The sequence below is a fragment of the Rhipicephalus microplus genome, chromosome 1 (assembly GCF_043290135.1).
Source record: "Rhipicephalus microplus isolate Deutch F79 chromosome 1, USDA_Rmic, whole genome shotgun sequence".
Lineage (NCBI taxonomy): Eukaryota > Metazoa > Arthropoda > Arachnida > Ixodida > Ixodidae > Rhipicephalus > Rhipicephalus microplus.
In genome coordinates, this window is record NC_134700.1 from 189,267,612 (window position 1) to 189,289,786 (window position 22,175).

At 45.7% G+C, this 22,175-nt stretch overlaps 1 protein-coding gene across 1 annotated transcript in view; it reads left to right on the forward strand.

Annotated features, from left to right (window-relative positions):
- LOC119178321 (uncharacterized) overlaps positions 1-22,175 on the forward strand; it is a 237,595-nt gene that overhangs the window by 186,429 nt on the left and 28,991 nt on the right. The window lies entirely within an intron of this gene.

A 22,175-nucleotide genomic window follows, 5' to 3' on the forward strand; every position in this document is an offset into this window, starting at 1 on the left:
CACCTCATGACCTAGCCGCCCATCGAAGTGAATTCTGTCTCGTTGAAAACCCCCCCACCTATGCACCTCTCTGTTTATTTCCACCACCTCAAAGCCTTTCTCTCGACTCCCGCCATATCTCTTGGTTTGCGTTGACCACCGCTCTTTGCAGGTTGCTATCACGCACCGGTACCTCCGGTATCGTGCATATAACTACCTGTACCTTAGGAGAAGTGGCGCGCATGTCATCGACGCCTTTCGCCAGTGTGGCTGCTAGTTCTTCTGCATCTTCATTGAGGACATCGTTTATACCGCCTGAAATTATCACGAGGTTTCGTCTATCAGCTGTCGTTTTGAGCTTTGCGCTCGCTTGCCTCATGACTGCTTCCAGCTTGCGTCCTGGGAACGCCCCTACTGCAACCCTCTTGTCACCTCTTACCCTCTCTTTGATGGCTTCTGTGCATCGATTTAAATTCGAGTCCCCGGCTATTATCACATGCTGTGACTTTTCACCTTTTCAGATGAAGCACAACAGCGCTACCTACGTCCGTCTCGTATACGCGCATCGGAGCGCGCACTTTCTAGGGGCGCGTAGCACCAAAAGAAGTTGTTTCGCAACAGGAATAGGGAGTTTTATTGCTGGGTACCCAAGCGGCTTGCGTACGCAGGACGTTGGGGCGGCGGTATTGCGCATGCGCGAAACCCCAAACAGATGCGTCGCAAGATCGCTGGGGCGATGGGGCCATCCGTCCGCGCGGTCCACCTTCGCAAGAACTCACGGTATCCGCACTGCGGATACTCTAGCCGTCGAGTTAAAATAAGCCAAAGTGCGAGCACTTATAGCGATTACACGGTTTCAGCCAGATTTCCAAAGCTAGAATGGCCTGGAACATAGAAACTAAAAGGCATATGCCAGCCCCCGACTAACTGAATAGGTGGCGCCATCTAGCGCGGCCATAGTGAAACAGACAACAACAACTTAGTTATTGCAGAAACATTGTGCATTGTACATCTGGTGCAAAAACTGCGCAGCGACAATATTACAAATGAGTAACCTTTTTATTCATTTTCACCTCAAAAACATTACGCGTAAGCTAACATGTTCATGACTGCGGTTGCACGAAGTGTCACAAGATGTCGACACTGTCGTTGCAGTAACCTTGTATTTTTCACTTTTTTGGGTATACCAGATTACGGTACACAATAAAGAACGTTAACTGATCACTATGTATATTTAATTTAACATTTTAAATCATAGAAAGACTTAAATAATGCTTACGCGACAAGACGCTATGGCTCTGCGAGCGCGTGTGAACTTCGTGCGGCTTGCGTTTGCGTGCGTGCCACCGTGGCGCCAACTAAAAGGCATTTCTGGTTAGGTATGGGTTGGGCACGCAATGCCGCGCGCTCCCAAGCCCGCAACACCCCAAGAGAATGCGTACCCAGAGCTAAAACTCCCTAATGTTTGCGCCGGAGTCGCACGTCTCAAGCAAGCGCACGGCGACAGACGACAAAGAGGTTCTCTCCCCCGCTGTCGCCGCCATGTTGGATGGTCTCCGAGCTTCATTTGCGACATCCGTCACGAGGTGACAACGCGAGAGATATATATAGATGAAGCATTTTTATACAGGAGTTTATCGTAAAGCGGTACTTGCTATACAAAAGTAACGATTTCTTTTTATTTTCACACTCGGCCATAGTAGCAGCACTAGTGCGTTTGCAACCTATCTGCTTTTTTTTTTTTTACATTGAACCAGAACTGCCGCTGGTGGGTTCTTTATGCTACGGAATCACGCTGCGGAGCAGCATGGCTTGACGTAACTCTTTAATGTCGAAAAATGGTCAGTTGTGGCGTGGTTTGGGGTGACCGCGAGGTAGCGCCTCTGGTCACGCTCCCAGCGCTACAAATTGCGGGATTGTGCGGCTTTTTTTAATTGTGCTGGATCCCAGTTATATAAATCAATTAAAGTGACTCCTAAGTTGTGTTTTAGTTCACGAATTGCTTCTAAGGGGTCATAGCTACTCGTTGACGCATAATTATTGACATAAGTAAATTTGATGTCAGTTCTCTTCTAAGGGTTCCCCTATTTCGTTTCATTATTTCTTTTTTGTGCCGATTGAAAGAATTACAACGAAGACATTCATATGAACAGGAGTTAACGGGACAAAGTGCAACTTTCAAACTGACTGGTTGCCATCACATGCGGAATAGCAACGTGATCTGAGCATAGACGGAACGTGTGACGTCATAGAAACGCCGTAGAACTTGTACGACGGAATGGTCGGCGTGGCGTTGCACGTGTATCGCTGTTTTTCCAGAGCCAGTGCTTGGGTCCTGTTCATGGGGAAGCGATACGCTACGTCGAGCCACTTAGCGGTTCTAACTATTTTACCAGAACCACGACTGCCAGAGTAAACAGCAACGAGCCACTCTACCAGTGACGTCATTCGTGACTTTTCTCCTCAGGTAACGTGTCTAACCCGCTTGTAATGTAGACCGCGTTCTTTGCTGTTGCGCTATTCGCGCCATTTCGAAACTCTGGGGCCAACACGCTTTGAGTATGTCACTTTCTATTGTCATTCGATCAGCTGCTTCTATACGCACTTCTTCATGGACATATTCCGTTGTTTAGTCAAAGACAGTGTGCTGAAAGTTAGCGCTTTCTTTGTCTCTTTCTTTCTCACGATCGGGTTACATTCAGCATCCTTTACTGTAGATGTACCAAGACGTATTGTATAGATGTACTGCAGTTTGCACTGTATATGTTTACCCACTTCCCTGCGGTGCGATATTGGTATTTTCTCCATTCTTTGTCGTGCAGTTTTGTTTACTATTGCATTTATGCTGACATTGAATGTGAAGTGGTTTTTTTGAATCAACAACAAAAAAGAAGGAAACAAAAAGAAAAGAAGTAAAGACGGGGAGCTCTTGAACGAAAAGTCCGCTGCACGTATGCATGTTGACGGCACCAGGTGTCTCTCCATGCTTTCATCTATCTCAAGCGCACGTGCCATTTCATAAATGACACACGATACGCCGGGCGCTATTTAATGAGGGATGTGAATAGCAAGGGGGGATGGAGGTCGTGGTGCAGCTGGGTGTATTGAGTGAAGTGTGGTTCGTCCCTGCCCGTGTGCACACGCTCAATTTTCACCATCTCCCACCGAACTGTCAATGTTCCATCATCCTGACAACGCACACACGCACGCTGACAGGCGGCCAGACAAGTAATGCCGCAGGCGACGCGGCAGCGGCAAGCGGTTCCGGTCTGCGTGGTCACGTGTCGCTGGAGTACGTGCGTTGCTGTGCCAGGCGTCCATTATTCACGAACACGTTCGTGCGAACAGAAGCATTTCGTACTGCTGGTCGTCAGGGCCCGTTGCGGATGTGTTTTTGGTTCTGCCGGTTCCGAAGCTCTCTGCACAGGCGTACGCGCGAACAAAAAGCGCTTAATCGGCTAGCCCACAAAATCGCTGTAATAGTAGGCTTAACGTAATCTCCAGGAACCCAAACTGCTATGAGAAAATCTACAGAAGAATGGAAAGAGATTTGTGGGCGTGCGTGCCCGAAATCCCCGAGTCATGATTGCCAGCTGAAACCGTTATCTTTGAAAAGGAAATTGCACGGGCACTGCGTACTGCCTGCCATATCTGGAGGACGTAGCTTGTAAAACGCGGAAGGGGAGCGAGGTACTTGAAGATGTGTGCGCTTTTCCGGCGACCTCTGCTGTGCTCCACGTCTATGCCGAGCTGGCCTGAGGAGATGCGCACTTCACCTGCACCCATCACTTTTCACTCTCTCCTCCCTTCTTTGCTGGAACCCTCTGATCATCTCCATTTCCTTCCGTGTGCGAAGACTGTGCATCTCTGGGCGTACTTCCCATAGATTCAACACGTACCGTGTGCGGTGCGCGACAGCTTCTTATCGCACTTGGAACCTTAAATAGACCTCCACACCAACACCGACACTGGGCGACGTCCTTGTCTCTCAGTCCATAGGTCATCGTTTTCCTAAAAGGGCAGCAGCGCGTCCTACCAACACCTTCTGGGCTTATAGGACGGCTTCTGACATGCAGTGTACTAAGGTTACTTGAATTCCACGATGTCTCGCCAAAAATAAGGGTTCCAACAGTTTTCTGCATCAAATGAAACAAGTTCATTCTGCTATCGGGAAAACATTGGTCATAGAAACTTGACGTGGAGGTCCACCGCTTTGAGCAGTGGTTACGGGACTCCGTTGCTGACTCGACGGTCGTGGTTTTGGTCACGGCCATGGAGGTCAAATTTTAATGGGGACGAAATTCTGAGACCTGTTGGCTGTGCGAAGACAGTACACGTTTGAAGAACACCAGACGGTCGAAATCATTATAGTCTCTTCAATGGCGTGCGTCATAATCGTATCTTGGTTTTGGCGCGTGAAGTACCGCACAGTTCGGCGTGGGCTGACCAGACCTGCTATTTTTTCCTCTTCATTTCTGTCACATAGCGCAATTCTACCTCCTGCTTCCTTCATGACAGAAATATGACCTTCAACCTACGTGCTCACTTAGCAGCGCATCGTTGCTGTTGCTACAGGTGTTTAAAAAAACAATTAAATTTGCGCGTTGGGTAGTTCTTATACTCCTTTTCATTTATGTTTAATGGGTTTTACGCCGGCTATTGATGCACGTAAGAGCGCACTAGTCACCACATTTATTTTACGTTATTTTCTGTCCGGGTGACGGAGTGTTTGAGGTGCTAAAGGCAATAATGGTGGTCTTGCGTGAAACAAGAAAATGCTACAATAAAATGCAACAGTGGAATGTGGAAACTGGAAACGACAAGAAACGTCGATAAAAAATTGGCCCCGTATCGGCAAGCTTCACTGCAAATGTCGTCAAAAGACGATAGTCTTACGTGTGGAGAGGGTTAACAAAACGTTTATTTGATGTTCTGCGCGAGAAAACTGGTGAATTGTATTTTATAGAATCGCTGCATAAGATAGTTTCGATCCGTGCAGTGAAGGCGAACGAGCGCATCAAGGCATGTTAAACACGAGCGCCATCTGGCAGTTATCTTCAAAAACGAAAAAAGGCGCGCGCGCCCGCGGAGAAAAGTGTGTGCCTGTCTCGGAGGCGATAAAGTGTACAAAGAAAAGCGAAGGGTAGCTGCCACCACCGTTTTGTCTCAGCAAAGCGTTGGAAACACTTGCCTTTTTGAGCATCGCGTTGCACTGTCAGTGTGGCGTGATAAACGCTACGCTCCTTAGAATTACTTGTGTGTGCCTTCTCTAGTATCAATACACACATACAAAACATCGACGTGTTGTTATGGTGCCTCAGATATTCGCAATAATTGCTTTTTAATTGACAATCGCAGAAGTATGAACGCAGAAGCTTGAGCAATATTGGCGGGCGCTGCAGATTTGGTTGACCGTTTAAGGTATTGTTTGGTCCCGGTTGGGGTATTGTTACCGCAGGCAAACAGACAAATGTACAGGACCGACAGACCAAAATAGAGGCGTCTATCCTGTGCTCCCTAAAATATGGCTTATTGTGTGGAAGTACCTCGATGAGCAGCTGGAAACACACGGTGAAGAGGCCTTCCTTCAACGATGGCACATATGTTTCTTCCAAGTAAGGAAGGGAGAGCTGGATTTTCGTGTTGTTCCATACTAGCCAAGCGTGCACCCTAGTACGCATGCATGCGTGGCATTCTCTGAATGGTGAATGGCTTCATCAATTTTAATTTTCTTTTAACTTGCAACATTCGGATACACAGAGAGAAATCGCATTTCGGTGCTTATTTGTAAATTGTATAAACTGTATTTACTTTTTTTGTTCTTTTGTGTGTGTATGTGCAAGTTGCGTGTGCAATAAAAATTGCCCTTGTTCAACCCTGTAACCGTTTTTTAGTAAAGTAAATAAATTAGAATAACGAATTCTTTTACTCTCGTGCGCATGTGTATCTTTACTATCCGCTTCTGGTATGGGCCGGTGCAAAGGCTCACTGGTATGTTAAATAAGTAAACAAAGAGATGCATATATATATATATATATATATATATATATATATATATATATATATATATATATATATATATATATATATATATATATATATATATATATATACGTCTCAAAATGCCAGTCTCTTTCACAATGCTCATGGGCAGACATTATCGCATTATCCCAAGCAGGTGAACCGCACTCGTTAAAAAAGGTTTAAGCACAGTTTGACAAGTACGATCATTGCTCCTCTAAAACGGTCAAAGGCTTCAAAAAAAGTGTCTATATGAGAATATTCTCACCTTTTGTAGCATGTACCGTTTTCCCCAGGCACGGCTTGCATGCGTGTAGCCATGGAGGGGGGTCTTCGAAATTTCCCTAATTTTTTTATTTAGCTTGTGCATATATACAAGCACATGTACAAACGCACGCGTGAACATGTATCAAGTCTGGTCGACCCCCCCTCCCCTCACCCGAAAAAAAAAATTTCTGCCACTCCCCTGACGGCTCGCATGTTTGAATGTTTGTAACGTTATCAGCGGGTTACATATGCGAATGCGGCATCCTGGATTCTCACGAACGAACGGCGGCCTTAAATGCAAATCGCATCAACGGCAACAAAGATGGTGACGTTACACCTCACGGCTTTCTATTCCTGCTTGCGCGTTGATGTTGATGGATTGAAAAAAAAAATGAACGAAGTAGCGGATCACCTCAATAAAGCTTCCTCTAGGGCTAGTTGTTGCTGTATCCCAGACGTCATATTTTTGGCGTGAACAAGAACAAAAGAAAGATCTGGCTGAGAAGAGAAGGCAGTGCTCAGGGCAAGTGCTTAAACGAATCGCCGTAGGAGAAAAAAAAAGAGAAATTCTGTCATTCCTGTCAGAGATGATGCGGATCTCAGTCCGACGCTCGAAACCACCAGCGTGCAAACGATTCTTTAATGGTCGGTGCAACAATCGCGTCGTCGACAGAGCGGAATAGGGAGTGGAAAAAAAGGGGGAGGACGATTTTTCCGCCTGTCGCATTTCTGGTGGGAACAAAACGTGCTCGGCAGATATTTCCCCAGAGTCCTGAACATGGGAGGCCGGAGGCAACGTTTGATGCAGCGTACACCGTCCTGGTGAGGGAGATAGGGTGTCAAAACTAAGAAAGCCAAGCCACGGGAGCACGCTTACTGTGCAGGGACTTGTGTAGTCAAGTGGGGTGGTGGGAGTGTGGCGTGCAAAAGGGGGTAGTTTATTTCGATTTGCTTTTTGGGCTCTTTGCCAGGAGCTTCCCGTTCTCAGGACCACCCTACGAATGAATGTAGAGAAACGCATCGTACGCCGCAGGGACTTTGAGAAAACGCGAATGCATACTTATGTGTCGCACACCTTGAAGGGAGATCGGCGATGTTCCCCATATAGCTTCGTCTCCCTATACCGTCTTGGTGGTGCATCGTTAGCACTTTCTAACGCAATCCTCCTGTCAGCGTACAGGGTAACCGGCGTTTGACAGGGTTCTGTAGCGTATACGCGTGGCACGTAGGCTTCGAATAAGCAGCCCCGACTCGCACGCTTCCTTCATTAATGCGTCACCATACACAAGGGCGCATTGGAGCTGTAAACAGAAATGATGCGAGCGCGTCTACAGTTCGTGCGCACGCGCTCTGTGTGCACTTGACGTATTTGTTTGTTTAATTTTATTTTGTTGCCTCCATGGTTTCCCGGCGGTATATGTTTCTCTCAATGTGTACGTAGACATTGTCGTGCGTTTCGTGTGTTGTTACGAGAATAGTTGTAAGGAGTACGAATTGCGATTCGGTGTTGGCGTGTGCATTTTTAGGGAAAGGGTAAACGATCCCATAAGCCGATAGTGGAACAGCTAGCATGAAGACAAGAGAATGAATGAATGAATGAATGAATGAATGAATGAATGAAATAATCAATCAATCAATCAATCAATCAATCAATGAAACTGCTATCCATACATGAACTTTTATGGAAAAGGTAAAGAATAGACTAGTGGAGTTCAAATAAGGACGCTGTCAGATTAGGGTGTAATGCTCAAGCAAAATGTCTTGCGGGTATCATACCCGTTATTTGCTATTGCTGAACCATACGAGTGGTGCCAGGTAATTATTCCATATCGCTTTAACTAAGCACCGTATAAGTGATAGCATGACGATGATCGTGTGTTTTACACCAGTGGTAGTGATGAAAAAAAACAAGTAGCGTTTGAGCTGAATCGCAGCTTACAAGAAGACTTTGAGTGTATTTACATAGATAATTGGAATACCTCGTTAGCATGGTATAGCTTTAATGCACTCGAACATGTCGAGAATCCGAGTCTCGAAGCCGGCCATACGCTGTACCGAATACACAATTCACCGTATCTCCTCGCCTATACCCAGTAACTTAATCGTGCGCGCACCAGACGCAGTGGTGGCCGTTGTGGGCTTTATACCCCACGGTCATTTGTTGACGTTCCCTCACGCGACGGCGTGAACGTTCAGCGTTGGGGAAGCTTTATTCATTCCATGCCCCTCGGCGTGGCTATTTGATTCAGATTCTTACCGAGTAATAACATTATTTATGTAATGCTGGTAGCGGGGATGCTTTAATAACTTCGTTTTCCCGACAGTGGTACAAAGTTAAGTAGATGAGCTTTCATTCCCGCCCGCATGGTTTGCTGCATTTTTTTTTAACTTCGTAAAGCGTCCGTGCGTCCGTGCGCGTGTTGAAGCACGATATGCACGGTCACTTGCGCACTCCCGCGAAACGGGGGGTAAGCGAGCGCTACGTCGGGTACACCGCGTGCGTGCATAGCTATAGCATGCGGGCATATTGGTCCTGGCGCCTTCTTGCCTTACACTTCCCTATACCCGGCCACGACGTAATGAATGCACCCGCGGGCAAATTACGGCGAGAGTACGTATCGCGAGAAGGGGGCGAAAGGGAGAGGTAGTGGGGACTAGAGCTCCTCTTTCTGCCCCGTCGTACGGGACTCCACCTCCTCCTCCTCCCACCCTTCCCGCTCCGCCGCTGCAAGTTCTTTGTCTGGGAACTCCAAGCGGCGTTCACGTGAAAAATGACGCTTATCCCGATATCCTCCCACCCCGTCCCCTCTGTTCATCCCTGGCTACATTTCCCCCTACTGAGAACTGATGCTTTTTCGTCATCTACGTGTGATTACTTATTTCGATTGCGCACGAAGCACGGGCGCTCCTTCCTTACTTGCTGTTTTTCTTGCGTCATAAACTACATATATCCCCCCCCCCTACACATACACACACACATATTCCACGCGTTCCTTGTTATGTTTTCCATGGGTTTCGCATTCTGAACTTCGTATTCTTCGTTTGTTTGGTGTCGTTTGTATACCCCGGCTTGTACTTTTCTTCTTCTTAGAACTTCTTTTCTTTTCTCCTTTTTTTTGTGGGCAACCAACGTTGCGATACTCCGGACACTCGCCAGTAGCGCTTACTTGATATCTGAAGCGATCCAGTGTGGTTGGATAATCGAGACAAGTGGACGAGAGAGGCGCTCTTAAAAAAAAAAAAAGTGGGGGATGATCCTACTTTTGGTCAGAGCTCTCCATACGGACCGCATTAGAGAAGGGGGAAATCGGAGTACGTGGAATAGCGCTCGCACGGGGGTAGGGGGGGACGCCACCGTGCGACGATGAAAAACCATATTTGCAGCCACGCTCAATCCCGAGTCGATGCACCCCCTTACCCGCGGACTCCTTCCCTCCCGCAAGCCACGTCGCTTCTCTTCCCCATTCCTCCGTGTTTCTCGCTCGCCATACGCCCTGCTGCTGTACACTCCTTTGTCCCGAACTTTCATTGTTCTTGTTCACCGCCTGTAAGCTTTTTTTTTGTTTTCTCTGTTTTCGTTCAAACATTTCTTCGACCGTTCCCTTTGCCCAGCGGGGGAACACGAGAAGAGGGGAGTGGCAGGACGCGGGAAAACCCCACCCCGCAGGCGCTGTCGTCGCAAATGAAGTGACGTTGACGTGTAACGTAAAACTGTAAATCGCATGACTACGATCTGCGGCTCGTGCGGCGAATGAATGAAGGAGCATTGGCACGCACGCTTGTATGGGCGGGGAAGTTGGCTCGCTCTATTGATTGGACGCGCACTCGGCTCGGGCTTATTTTCTTATCCGGGATAGCCGACATGCTGCTGTTCTGGGCCCTGTCCCGGAGACGGCGGCGAGTTTCGCATATCTTCGATCCGCCGTGCCTGAATGAGGCTCTGGACTCTTGGGAAACTCTTTCGGCAGAAATGGCACTAGTAATTGCTGTACTATATACGGACGAGTGACGGAACGGCTCTATAGATGTGGTAATACCTGAAGAAGCCAGTTTTAGCTGACATTCGCTTTTTATTCGATGACATGACGTGTCTATTTTTCAATCGTTACCGAAATAAAAGGGCTTAAAACCGGTTTTGTCGTGTAAGCTCTCAAAAATGATTGCCTGCCTACCGAATCTGATGTAATTGTAGAGTCTCTCTGCCACCCCCCCCCCCGTACAGTACCACTAAAGGTAAGAAAGAAATGTGTACTCTCAGGGAAAGTCGCCGGTTATTGAATAACTTTATGCCATATTTAGTGAATTTATAGTTGCGCCGACGAAATATCTTGATCAGTAGCCGAGCGCCAGAACTCTTTTTACACCGCATATATGCCACTTCAAGAGTCGATCGCATTGTTTTCACCCTGCCGAGCGTAATGTCTTCCCGCAGTAACGTGCCACTATATGATTAGCAGGTTTACGCGATCACGTAATGTGTGACTGTTTCTCCATCTATTTGCACTCTCCAGCAGTCAAAACTTAAAACCTTAACTGTGTATGTTGTGGGCGAATATAAAGCCTTCCGTATCTCTTTTTGTCACTTCGAAAGCGTTAGAGAGAGAGAGAGAGAGAGAAATATATGAAAAGGAAACGCAGGGTTTACTTGCTACAAGTAAACGTTTTGCTGCCTAGCACAGAGATGGGGAAAGAAGGGTTGTAAAAACGACTTAAAGAGACAGCGTCAGGTATTCGGTTATGCCAAGCTTCTTTCTCTCAGCAACAAGACCTCACCAAGTGGAGTCGATGTATGGGGGCACTGAATAATTGGGCAAGAAGGACGGGCGGGCAAACGTTATTAGCCTCCCCTTTGCAACGGGATGGTGTCCTGTGAGCCGGGAAGTTCAATTTCACATTTGACTCAATTAATTGACTCTGATCATTAAATATTTCGAAGACTGCAACAGTGTTACCCTGCGTCCAATGTAGAAACGTCTGATGTGTCAATCCTTCCTGTGGCACAAGAACTATCTGCTCAGGCCATAGGCTAAGCGTGTGAAAAGTCCCTGATTGAAGCTTAAAACTAGCTGAAGTTATTCCTGTGCGTGTAGCGTGAGCATTTTCTTTTGCAGCGTTCCCTCAGTTCGTGATGCACAACTTCGCGCGTGTGGACTCTGCATCGATGGTGAATCCACGTATATGCGAAGAAAGTAATAACTAAAGAAAACAGCCATCGCTGACACTGTGCCTAGCAGACGTAAATTCATCGCCACCTTTCCATCTCTGTCAGCAGCACAGTGTGAACGCCAGCAAACTGAAATTCCTTCCTTTCTTGTTTTCATCTTGTTCATGCTTTAAATAAGCCCGAAAGCGTGTTGCCTGCGTAAATGTTTGAAACACTGAAAGAAAGCTTGGCGCACCGTCAGTTCTCCTCGCTAGAATTCGAAATTCTCCCAGGCACTGCACGTTGTATTCTTTTCTTTCTTGTGTTTTTTTCACTCGCGCCTTCTGTATTCTTTCTGCTTTTTGCTTTCTGAAGTTTTCAAGTAGCTGTGCTATGTAGTCGTTTATTTTCACTCTGGAAGGTTGACACATGCACTCGGTAAACTCTTTTGGCAGCTGATGCCTCTGGAATTGCCGCTGAAAATTTGTTCCGGTGACAGCGCGAGGGAAAACGCTTGTGGAACGATTTGCGCGACAAACTGACTGGGTGGCATGGTTCTATTTGGCTGACTAGCCGTGTTGCAGAACGCTGCGCCTCACTGCAAGGAGTTTACTGACTGTTGTGTCAATGGGTCTTGTAGTTGAGTAAGCTCAAGTACTTTAGGACCATGTTTGGCTGGTTTAGTTTCGCACCATCCCGAAAGCTGCGGTTCAGAGTAAGCTTTAGCGATAGCTGCCCAGGCACGTGTCCTTCCAAACAGCACATATACCATTCGCTTCGACAACGCTCTTAAGGATAGGGGGGGGGGGGTGACAACTTTATGTCTGGTCATTTCTTTTACGTATCCTCATGTCCTAGCTAAGCGCGCTGTCAGCCTTAGAGCGAGCTACGCAGTTAGTCCTACTTGGAGTGTATTATTTGTACACTATACGTCGTTGAAAGGCTAAATTTGGTGAAAGTTATTGGCTTCTCTACCTCGTCCGATCAAATGAGACAGTAGATCGATGCGCGCAAACACAAACTGTGTGTTAAACTACACACTCTACACAGAAATAAAACTTCTATTCACTCTTCGTTGTGGTAAAAGGCGACAAGAGGGGCTGGAAAGCGCCCCTCCTGCCCCTCCTAGGTACAGCCACTTTACTGAAGCGATGGTTTTCATGTTGTTTTCTTCTGCACGATAGTCAGTCTGGCATTTGCTATAAATGCTCATGATCTGTAGGTGGGCTGACCAAAACGGTCCACCTAAGGTTCCCCGAGTGGACCATCGCTTGCGAAGACGCGCATTGTAAAGCTGGCTTGTCCACATTTAACTTAAAATCGCGGGGAAGCTTGCTTTGCGTATTTCTTTCGTTGTACAGTTTACAGATGGTGAGAGTATTTGTTTAATATTTCTTTTCTTTCGCAATATCTTTAGGTACCAGTCTTATTTAACTATTTAGTATCACTCTAGCCAACGTATAATGCTACCACGAGACAAAGAGAGAAGTTAGGCTTCCCTGTGGACAGATCTGTACTAAACGACTGCACACTATGTAAGGTGGAACTCGGATGTCTTTGTTTTGAAGGACAGCGTCAAATTGTATTTGCTGTCCAGCCAACTAGTTAAATAAGCTTGCAAATTTGAACATCTTTTAACGCACTGTGCGCGCCGCGCGCTGATCATGGCTATTACTGAAGAGTAGTCTCGTGAAGATTTCAGCGGCGTGTCAATGATGAAGTACTGCGCACGCATAGAGGGTGATTCCACGAGAGATTGACACGGGTCGAAAAGTTGATACTTTAGATTTGATGGTTTATTTTATCATTCGTGCACATATCACCCAGTAGCCCGAAAGTGAAAGTGAAAGTGTTTTTTTCATATTAACTGCATAGTTTAGGAGGAAAAAAAATATTGAACCTATTTTGTACAGAGGGACCGATTTCACCCCTTGTCATTTTCGAAAGTTAACTACAACGTAAAAATACAAATATCAGCTTCATGAATTTTTTTAGTAAATAGACGCGTAATGAAGAATGAAGCTGCATAGTTTGAAGCTTGTATGCTGAAGCAAAGTGTTTCTGGAAAATGTTTGAACAGGTGACAATTTTTTAAACTTGCTTGATTTGAGTTTTCTTTTTACTCCTAAGCTAACCTAGCTAGTGTTTCATAGCTTGGTGATCTATCATAAAAATGTTTGCAATAGTGCCTGCCAATACCGTTGCTGTACCTCAAACACATAATTTTATACATTGCCTCAAACTTTCCAATTTGTCGACACTAAAGCCGGACTTTTTTTAGCCCGATTTTTAGTGTGTTTATTACCTATGTGAAAGCTCGAAAAGCTGAAACTTCCACTCGTAATATTGTCGCTGCAAATAAAATGATGCAATATGTTTTTAAATATTTCTTCTATCGACTGTTAGGAACGTTTTGTGAGATTTTAAGCAAAATCGAAGATGGTTTTTTATATTGATTTTCTATTAGGCTTTATTGTCGACGATTCTGGAAGTTTGATGCCATTTACAAAATTACGTGTATGAGGTGCAGCAACAGTATTGACAGGCAATATTGCAACCATTATGTTGTACTAGGTCACCAAGTTACGAAACACTAACTGGTGTAACTTAGGAGGGAAAAATTTTCAAATCAGGCAACTTAAAAAAAAATGTCACCTGTTCAGACATTTTTCAGAAACACTTTGCTTTAGCATGCAAGCTTCAAACAATGCTGCTTCACTCTTCATTACGCCTCCATTTACTAAAAAATATTGTTTACATCAAGCTAATATTTGTGCTTTTATATCGTCGTTAACTTTCATAAATTACTAGGGGTGGAATTGGTTCCTCTGTACAAAATAAGCTCAATATTGTTTCTACTAAACCATACAGTTAATAAAAAATAACGTTCACTTTCGGGATACCAGGTGGTATGTGCACAAAAGAGAGAGAACAAGGATAAAAGAAAGGCAGGGAGGTTCACCATGGCTGAGCCTGGTAGGCTTCTTTGCAGTGGGGAGAGGTTAAGGGGAATAAAAGTTAGAGAGATATAAAACAAACAATCAAATCTAGAATATCAACTTTTCGACCCGTGTCGATCTCTCGTGGAATTATCCAGCATACATTGTGATGCGGCACATGAATTTAGACACTTATACTCGCGATCTTTGAGAGCACTGTCTCCACGTTACTTCAAAAAGGATGGTCTATATATTGGGTAATTTTTGATGATACAACTAAGTAAGTTTTGGTGTGGGTTTAATGAAGCCGTCGCTTTCGGAACGCGATGTTTTGAACTACGGATAACAGCGAATTGCTTTCGGCGTAGATGAAAGATTCTGGTCTTCCCAATCACCGGCATTCCAAATAAAACATCGGTGTAAAGAGACTTTGTAACGACGCCAAAACAGGCTCCACATTAAGAGCTCTGCCAGTGATCGTACTTCGCGCACTTTTTCGGCAGTAGCGACAGCGAATGCGAAATGATCGTTTTACCTTCGTCGTGTTCTGTCGCGGCGAAGGACACTCTTACCACTTCAGCGAAAAAGCGAAATGAACCAGAAGCAAAGAGAGAGAGAAGGAGAAAAACGCTTAGATCAACAGGAAAAAAAATGTCGCACTTGTGAGAAACGATCGATGATTCCTAGACTCACGTCGGGCGTGTCAACTTGTCCCGGCTCGGACCGTTCTACCACTGCTGCGCGTTTTGCTTCTTAGGCCGTTTCAAGCGTCGCAATACTAGTCCAGCTGTCGAACGGGAGGGGAAATATTGCCACAAGAAAAACAGCTGTCCCTTTTTTTCTTATAACTGTTCGGTGTTACGATTTTTCTCTCAGTAGTTTTGTTCCTTCCGTTCTTTTTTCTTAGACATTGTAAGTCGACGCGCGTTTTTTGTTGTTGTTCTAACATTGTTCTGGTCGTTTTTAGGCTTCCAACTTTCGCTCTCTCCCGTTCTTTACCTTTTCTTCATCCTCCCCCCCCCCTTCTTTTTTCGCCTGTGTGCGTGAGTTCTCACATCCAGCTCGGCACACTCCCCGCATTCCTCCGGGGCTTGAATAATAGATGACGAGGCCATACGGGGTCGTCGCCGGTCATTGCAGCTAAAGCGTAACGTGCTTCGCAAGAGTGTCTCGCGCACGACCGGGCCGGCTGGGTCACCGTTCCTGCTGTGGAGGAGCCCTCTTCAGAGTGCGCGTTGAATCTAATACCGAAGGTGAAAGGCCGCGCCACCGTTTTCTCGGGCAGCGAGAGCGACCGATTCGCACCCACGTGGGTTTGTTCGGACAGTGTTTGTTCAAGTGAAAGAGGGGAGGCTAAATCGTGGAGACTTTTTTTTTGTTATGTGTTTACTACGGCGTCGAACTTGAAAAGAGGGTAGCTTGTTTTCTTTCGCGATATTATTGTCATCGCGAAGCATACAATAATAGACATAAAAATAAATATATTATTTCCTCTCTTTTACAAGACACCAAGACAACGTGCAAAAGAAAGAAAGCTAATTTTCGAAGACAGTCTGCCTCTTTAAGGGCTGTTTCTTTTGGTAAAGTAGCCCCGCCGCGGTGGTCAAGTGGCTAAGGTATTCCGTTGCTGACCCGCAAGTCGCGGGATCCAATCCCGGCTGCGGTGGCTGCATTTTCGATGGAGGCGAAAATGCTGTAGGCCAGTGTGCTCAGATTTCGATGCGCGTTAACGAACACCAGGTGGCCGAAAGTTCCGGAGTCCTCCACTACGGCGTGTCTCACAATCATACGGTGGTTTTGGGGCGTTGAACCCCACATCTATCAATCGTTTTTTGGTAACGTATGTGTTTCTTGCATTTCCCTCTAATAGTTATATTTTGCAAGTCTTTAAAAACTACTATGCGGGATAATAACGTTCGTTTGAGCTTTACGTCCGAATACCACGATATAGTTATCAGATGCCGCGTGGGGGGGGGGGGGAATCTCGATTTGCGGCTTGTACAGCACTGCACCTTTGTCGAAATGCGGCTGGGATTCGTTCCCGCAACCTTCGGGTCAGCAGTCGAGCACCACGACAACTATGCCGCCGCTTTTATGCATGCTCAGATACATGCCAACATTCACGTTGTTTTGGGCAGAAGCAGTTTCTGACAGATTGAACTTTTCGCTCACAGCCTCCGGAGAGCGGGATCAGCTGAAGACTGTTTGTAATGCTTTAGTACCTGATGCACGTAACTAGGTGACACACGAGCGGTGGGACGCTTTGGAAAAGATAGTCTAGTCGGCTATAGCCCAGATGTCTATGATTAGCGCTCTGCGCTCCACCAATCAACATGGCAGCCAGATAACCGTCGCACACTTTAATTGCGCATTTCCAGAGGCGATGAACCTAGTTGCACAACCTCAGAGATATGGACCGGCTTTCACTCACTTCATCGATCGCGTTTCATTGTTGTCAGGATTCTCTCTCTCTCATTCTTTTTTCTTTCTTTCTTTCTTTCTTTCTTTCTTTCTTTCTTTCTTTCTTTCTTTCTTTCTTTCTTTCTTTCTTTCTTTCTTTTCTTTCTTTCTTTAGTTGTTTCAAAGTGACGTTCGTTCCTAATGACGCACGTGCAGCTCCGTTCCTCGATGAGCGGGTGACCAGAGAGCCGTGGCGAAATTTCAACTGCATGTCTGATTGTTCGGCTCGGTGGATTTCGCCACAGCGTCAACAGCGTCCACGCTGCTGCCCTGGACCGGGCTAACAACGTTCCGTTCGGGATGACGGCAGAAAAAAAAAGGGGTTGGATAGGGTGCGTAGTGGCGGGGTGACCATAAGCCAGGAGGAGGCTTCCTTCCTTCAGCGCACATTTATTTTTTTATTTTCTTACTCCCGCGAGGAGCTGAATTCGAACTCCGCGACGTGACCGATTTGCGCCGTCCACGGGTAATGGGGTGACGGACACGCTTGCGTTGCTGCCACAACGCCCCCTTTTCCTTTTTCCCTCTTCGCTGCATTTGTAAGGCGTGTAGTACGCTGATTTGTTTTAGCGAGAAGTTTATACGTGTTTCGGGAGATCAAAATGAAATCGCTGCTCCCGTATGACAAGGTCACGCGTGATATGAAGCATTGATGGTGGTGGTGGGGGCAGTGGTAATGTAAGACGAGGGGAGCTGAGTAGAGGACGGAGGGGCGACTGGTGTGCCCAGAGCTCCTGACAGAAATGAATGACTTAGGTATGTTCAAGAGGAACGCAATAATATACAACAGAGAAGGGGGCGGACGCGTAATTCATTAAAGTGACCCTGAACTCAATTAGCATTCAGGCTTCACCTATCTAGCGTATTATATCACTAGTTTTTTATGTTCACTGAATGTGTTTTAGTCAGACATACAATGCGTCGTCATTTTTCCCACTTCTTCGCTACTCCTTTTGGTTAACACCAGTAAACTCGAAATCGACGTAGTTAATCAGATGAAACGTAAAGCTATCTTTCTACAAAGTTGAAGCTTTACCTTTACGCAGTTTGCTCTGTGGATTTGCAAGTGAATGGCTCTAAGTACGTTGTGTAACATGGGCTGTTGTTCTCTTCAGTTGTCCCATCGGCTGTCGTTTAACTTCACGTGTCCTGCATTATAAGTGGCTCCATCGAGTTTCGTGTTCAGCATGCATCATTAAGTGGAATATATTCGCCAGAACGGGCTGGCGTGGACGCTTATCGTGTTGTGTGACGTGAAAAAAATTGAACTTCATTTGCTGTGCGGCTGTTATCGCCCGACAAAGTAGGTCGGTCTTTCAATGTTACGGCAAATTGATTTTGGATCGATCGCTTCTGTTTCTTCGAATGGAAACTTTGATTTAATATGGCCTCAATGAAAAGGCAGCTTGGCTCGCCGGGAGCGTTTTCGCGTCATGCAAGAAAGTGGGTCAGAAGCTGTCAGCAAGTTTGAAGTGAAGGTATTATTGATTTGAGCCATACTGCAACGGAAAAAACTGTCGATGCAGTGCGACCTTTAAGCTGAGCATGTTCAAACATTGACATCAAATTCACCGTCTTAAGCTCTATAGTGCTTTTTTTTTAGTACGCCAGTGCGACGCAGAAAGAATATTGCAGACTCGCTGTGCTCAATCTTTCTTACTTCTTCAATGCAGAACAGTCATTCGTTGCATGACGATTACGAACAGCTATATTTGGTTGGACGCCGTTGAAATCCGTAAAATCACTGTGATATGTGGCGGAAACTTAAAGGCAGCATTGCCACCCATTTTTTTATGCGTTCGCATTTAGAGGCGCAAAGGGGAGAAGGGCCTGGACTTTGACAAATCCCACCGTTCGCATGTGACTAGTTGACCGCATATACTCGCAAATACCAGCGCTGATGGCTGCTATTCACTAGCGTTGCGTATGAAGATGAAAAAAATAGTTGGGGGTGCACATGGAGCAGCCTAATGCATTTCTTTAGTACGCGTCGCTGAATTGACTCCGACGTATCTCTCTCTCTCTCTCTTTCTCTCTCTCTTTATTATGCTCTGAGAGGGGCAGCAATTCATTTTTTTTTTCAGCATCGAAGTAGGTTCAAGCGACACAAACAGTAAATATATATTTTCCTCTTGGTGGTAAATTACTTGTTTTTTTAATTTCAGAAATTACCACACTTTATGTGAGAACATGCTTCGTAAACGAAAGAACGGGCCAAAAGAAGAAAAAAATGGGTGGTGATGCCACCTTAAATACTGCACAAATAGACATGACGTCATATATATTCTGGTGGCGTCTACTGCGTTGCATGTCGTTCCTAATCAGTAAAAAGGACCTGCGTTGTTTTCCGAGGGGGCAAGACACTTAGCATACCAAGTTTCAAAAAATTTCGTTGTACCGATGCTGCCAAACTATACGAACAACACAGTTGGAAATCCCTGAAGCTACGCGCTATAATTTTCGGTGCTGAATATAAGTGTATATCTTTGACCTCGATTTTCTTCTGTAACGGTGAACATCTGGTGATGTAATCAACATAGTTGGAGTTTTCAGTACAATAAATCAATTTAAACCGATTTACTGCTTCGATTAAGTGGTCCCACAGCTTTGAAGTTCAACTTAACGTATTGTTTTTTGAGCTTCTCTGTGAATATGTGATATCTTATAAGTTATCAGCACACTAGCCACCGCATATCTCATAATGTTTGCTTCATTATGTTTGCTTCATTACGGTCGGGTACACGTAGCAAAGCTTTCACATGTTTTTATAACAGTGAATGATAGCATAATTTCTGGGTTTTCGCTTCGCCAAACCACGATATGAATACGAGACATGCCTTTGGGGGAGGGGGGGGGGGGGGGGGCTCTGAAGTTTTTGAGCTGGTGTTACCATAAGGTGCACTGACACCACACCGTAAATAGAACATTCCTCCTCCATCATAATGCGACCGCCCCTGCAGGAATTGAATCCGCCGTGTTCGGATTAGTTACCGAGCACCGTAATGACCATGAATCTACGAATAACTGTCACCATCTCGATGGCGTCCTGCGTAAGAACTTTAACGAAATGGCTAAGTTGGACATTTGGTGCCCATTCAAATTTTATGGTGACTTTTGTACTAAGCAAGCTACCGCCACTGTTCTTTTTTATTGTAGATACTGAATAGGAGAGTTAATTTGGATCCTCTTTGATGTCATCCGCTACTCCTTCTCGCCTAGCTGAGGAAATATCTAGTAAAAATAATGATAGGGCACAAAACGTTACACATTCAAAGATAATACGGAGTTTTCGAATAGGGGCCCCAGAAGTTTGGGTCCGAAAAGAAATGGCGTCGAGGATACTGCGCATGCGCGAAACCCCAACAGCGTTCAGGTTTCGCGTTAAGGATGCTATTTCTCAAATTTAGCGGGAGCCCCAAAGCCTTCCCCAAAATTTTTGCGTCAGACAAATGACTGACGCAAAGCTGACTTCTCACGTCAGACAAACGTCTGAAATGACATGATCAAGTATTCGGTGAGAATCGAATGCACCGCAGACCCTATTCGAAAACTTTTCGCTCCTGCTTGACCCAAAGCGCTCATATGGAAAGGGCTTTGTGGCCCCAAACTTTTGGAGCCCCTACGCTAAAGCTTCCTAATATGTGCAAATGTAGCACAGTTCAGCAGCCCATGGAAGGTCAAAGGGGTAAGATAAGTTCATATGTACATAAGTAGTGGAACACAAGTTACTATATGCAAATGATCTAAATGCCCTACTCATTAAATTTTCGCACACATCGCAGAAAACACGCTATCACAGATAATTTCACATAACATCAAACACACGATCACAACACTGTACATTTGTTTTCAGTATTGAAAGGAAGACAACAACATCGTGCATGTTATTATTTCCAAGAACTATTCCAGTATTCAAGAAACTTCTTGAAGGCGACTATAGAGCTCTTTTCTAAAGAGCCGTGGTTGGCCATGGGCCTAGTATGTTTTGATGATTCACCGCGAAACGCATTACGCACAAGTTTATTGCTGTTAGACAGAAGACCATCCACCACCGGTGTATTGTGCGAGTGTAGTTTGTATTTTTTTATGCACTTTATTCAAGTGCACCGATAATGCTCTCTTTCAATGGCACGGGCGCACTTGAATCTCTTACGGTCAATTTCGCATTGCCGAGCGTATTTACGAAATCTCCATTGTGACCGAATCGAAAATGAGGCTCAACTTTACGGTGCGGAGATGCTGCATGGAGAAGCCGCCTGCGACACGCCCCCCCTCCCTCCCACTCTGGGCGTTGCGTAATGCTATGTATGCATGGTTACGTGCAGTGGCGCCTCCCCCCTCTACATTGCACGAAATTGCGCGGCGCCCTTTAATAAATCAGCGCCGCTTCGTGCGAGCGAGATTATGAGTGGATTCACTGGCGCCGCGCTTGCTGCGTTGTGACGGTGTGACATCGACTTCACCGTGAATTTTCGTTGAACCTTTTGCACTCACTTCGCCATCGTTATATAATTCACGAGATGTTCGTAGAAAAACCGTTGGGTGAAAGTGCCACTGGTAGGGGAGCGTTTTGGTTTCTGTGGTGAGTTCATGCATGAAATGGGGATCGCCGTCGACCCACGTTTCATTGAGTGCAGCGCTTCCCTATCCTACTATTTCCCCTTTTCCCACCCTTTTCATATATGCTCTCCATTCCCAAAGATGTGGTTGCTGTACGAGCCTGCGAGGTGTGAGCACATCTTTTGGTCCACTAAAGATCAATAGTTCGTGCATATATTGAAGAAATCACACATGCATCGTTTATGATCCTACGCATGCATATCGGCAGCAAACAGGAAAGGTTCCCCTTCTCCACATTCTCCGAAAACTGCGCTATATCCAATGATGCTACTCAGTTCTAGCCCTACAATATTCATGATACAGTGTTCGTTTGTATAAATGCATATTCACTATGGCGAGCCCTAAATATATTTATGCGAATGTCAATCGATCTCGGCGTTGAACGCGAGATTGATTTGTTGATCTGGCGTTCCGAACTCGTGTACCACTTCGGCATCACCTTTACCTTCACGCTTGTTGCTCGCAGTGGAATCATTAAGAAGAAAAGAAACTTCTTTAACTTTGATTGAGCCCTTCAGAAAAGCTCCGTTTCACGTTAATTCTGAACAGTCTGTTGCAAAAACATGGTTGTGCGTAGGGTTCTGGCGCAGTGAGCTACACGGAAGCCTAAATTGTATTTTTTTTTTGCCGTACATGAACGAGATATGATCGTAGTTGTTGTGGTGGTGGCACTATTTTTCTACAGACCGAGTTAGCCTGGCAGGCCTGGCCCCCTATATTGATCCGCAAGAGCGTCTGTTACTGCG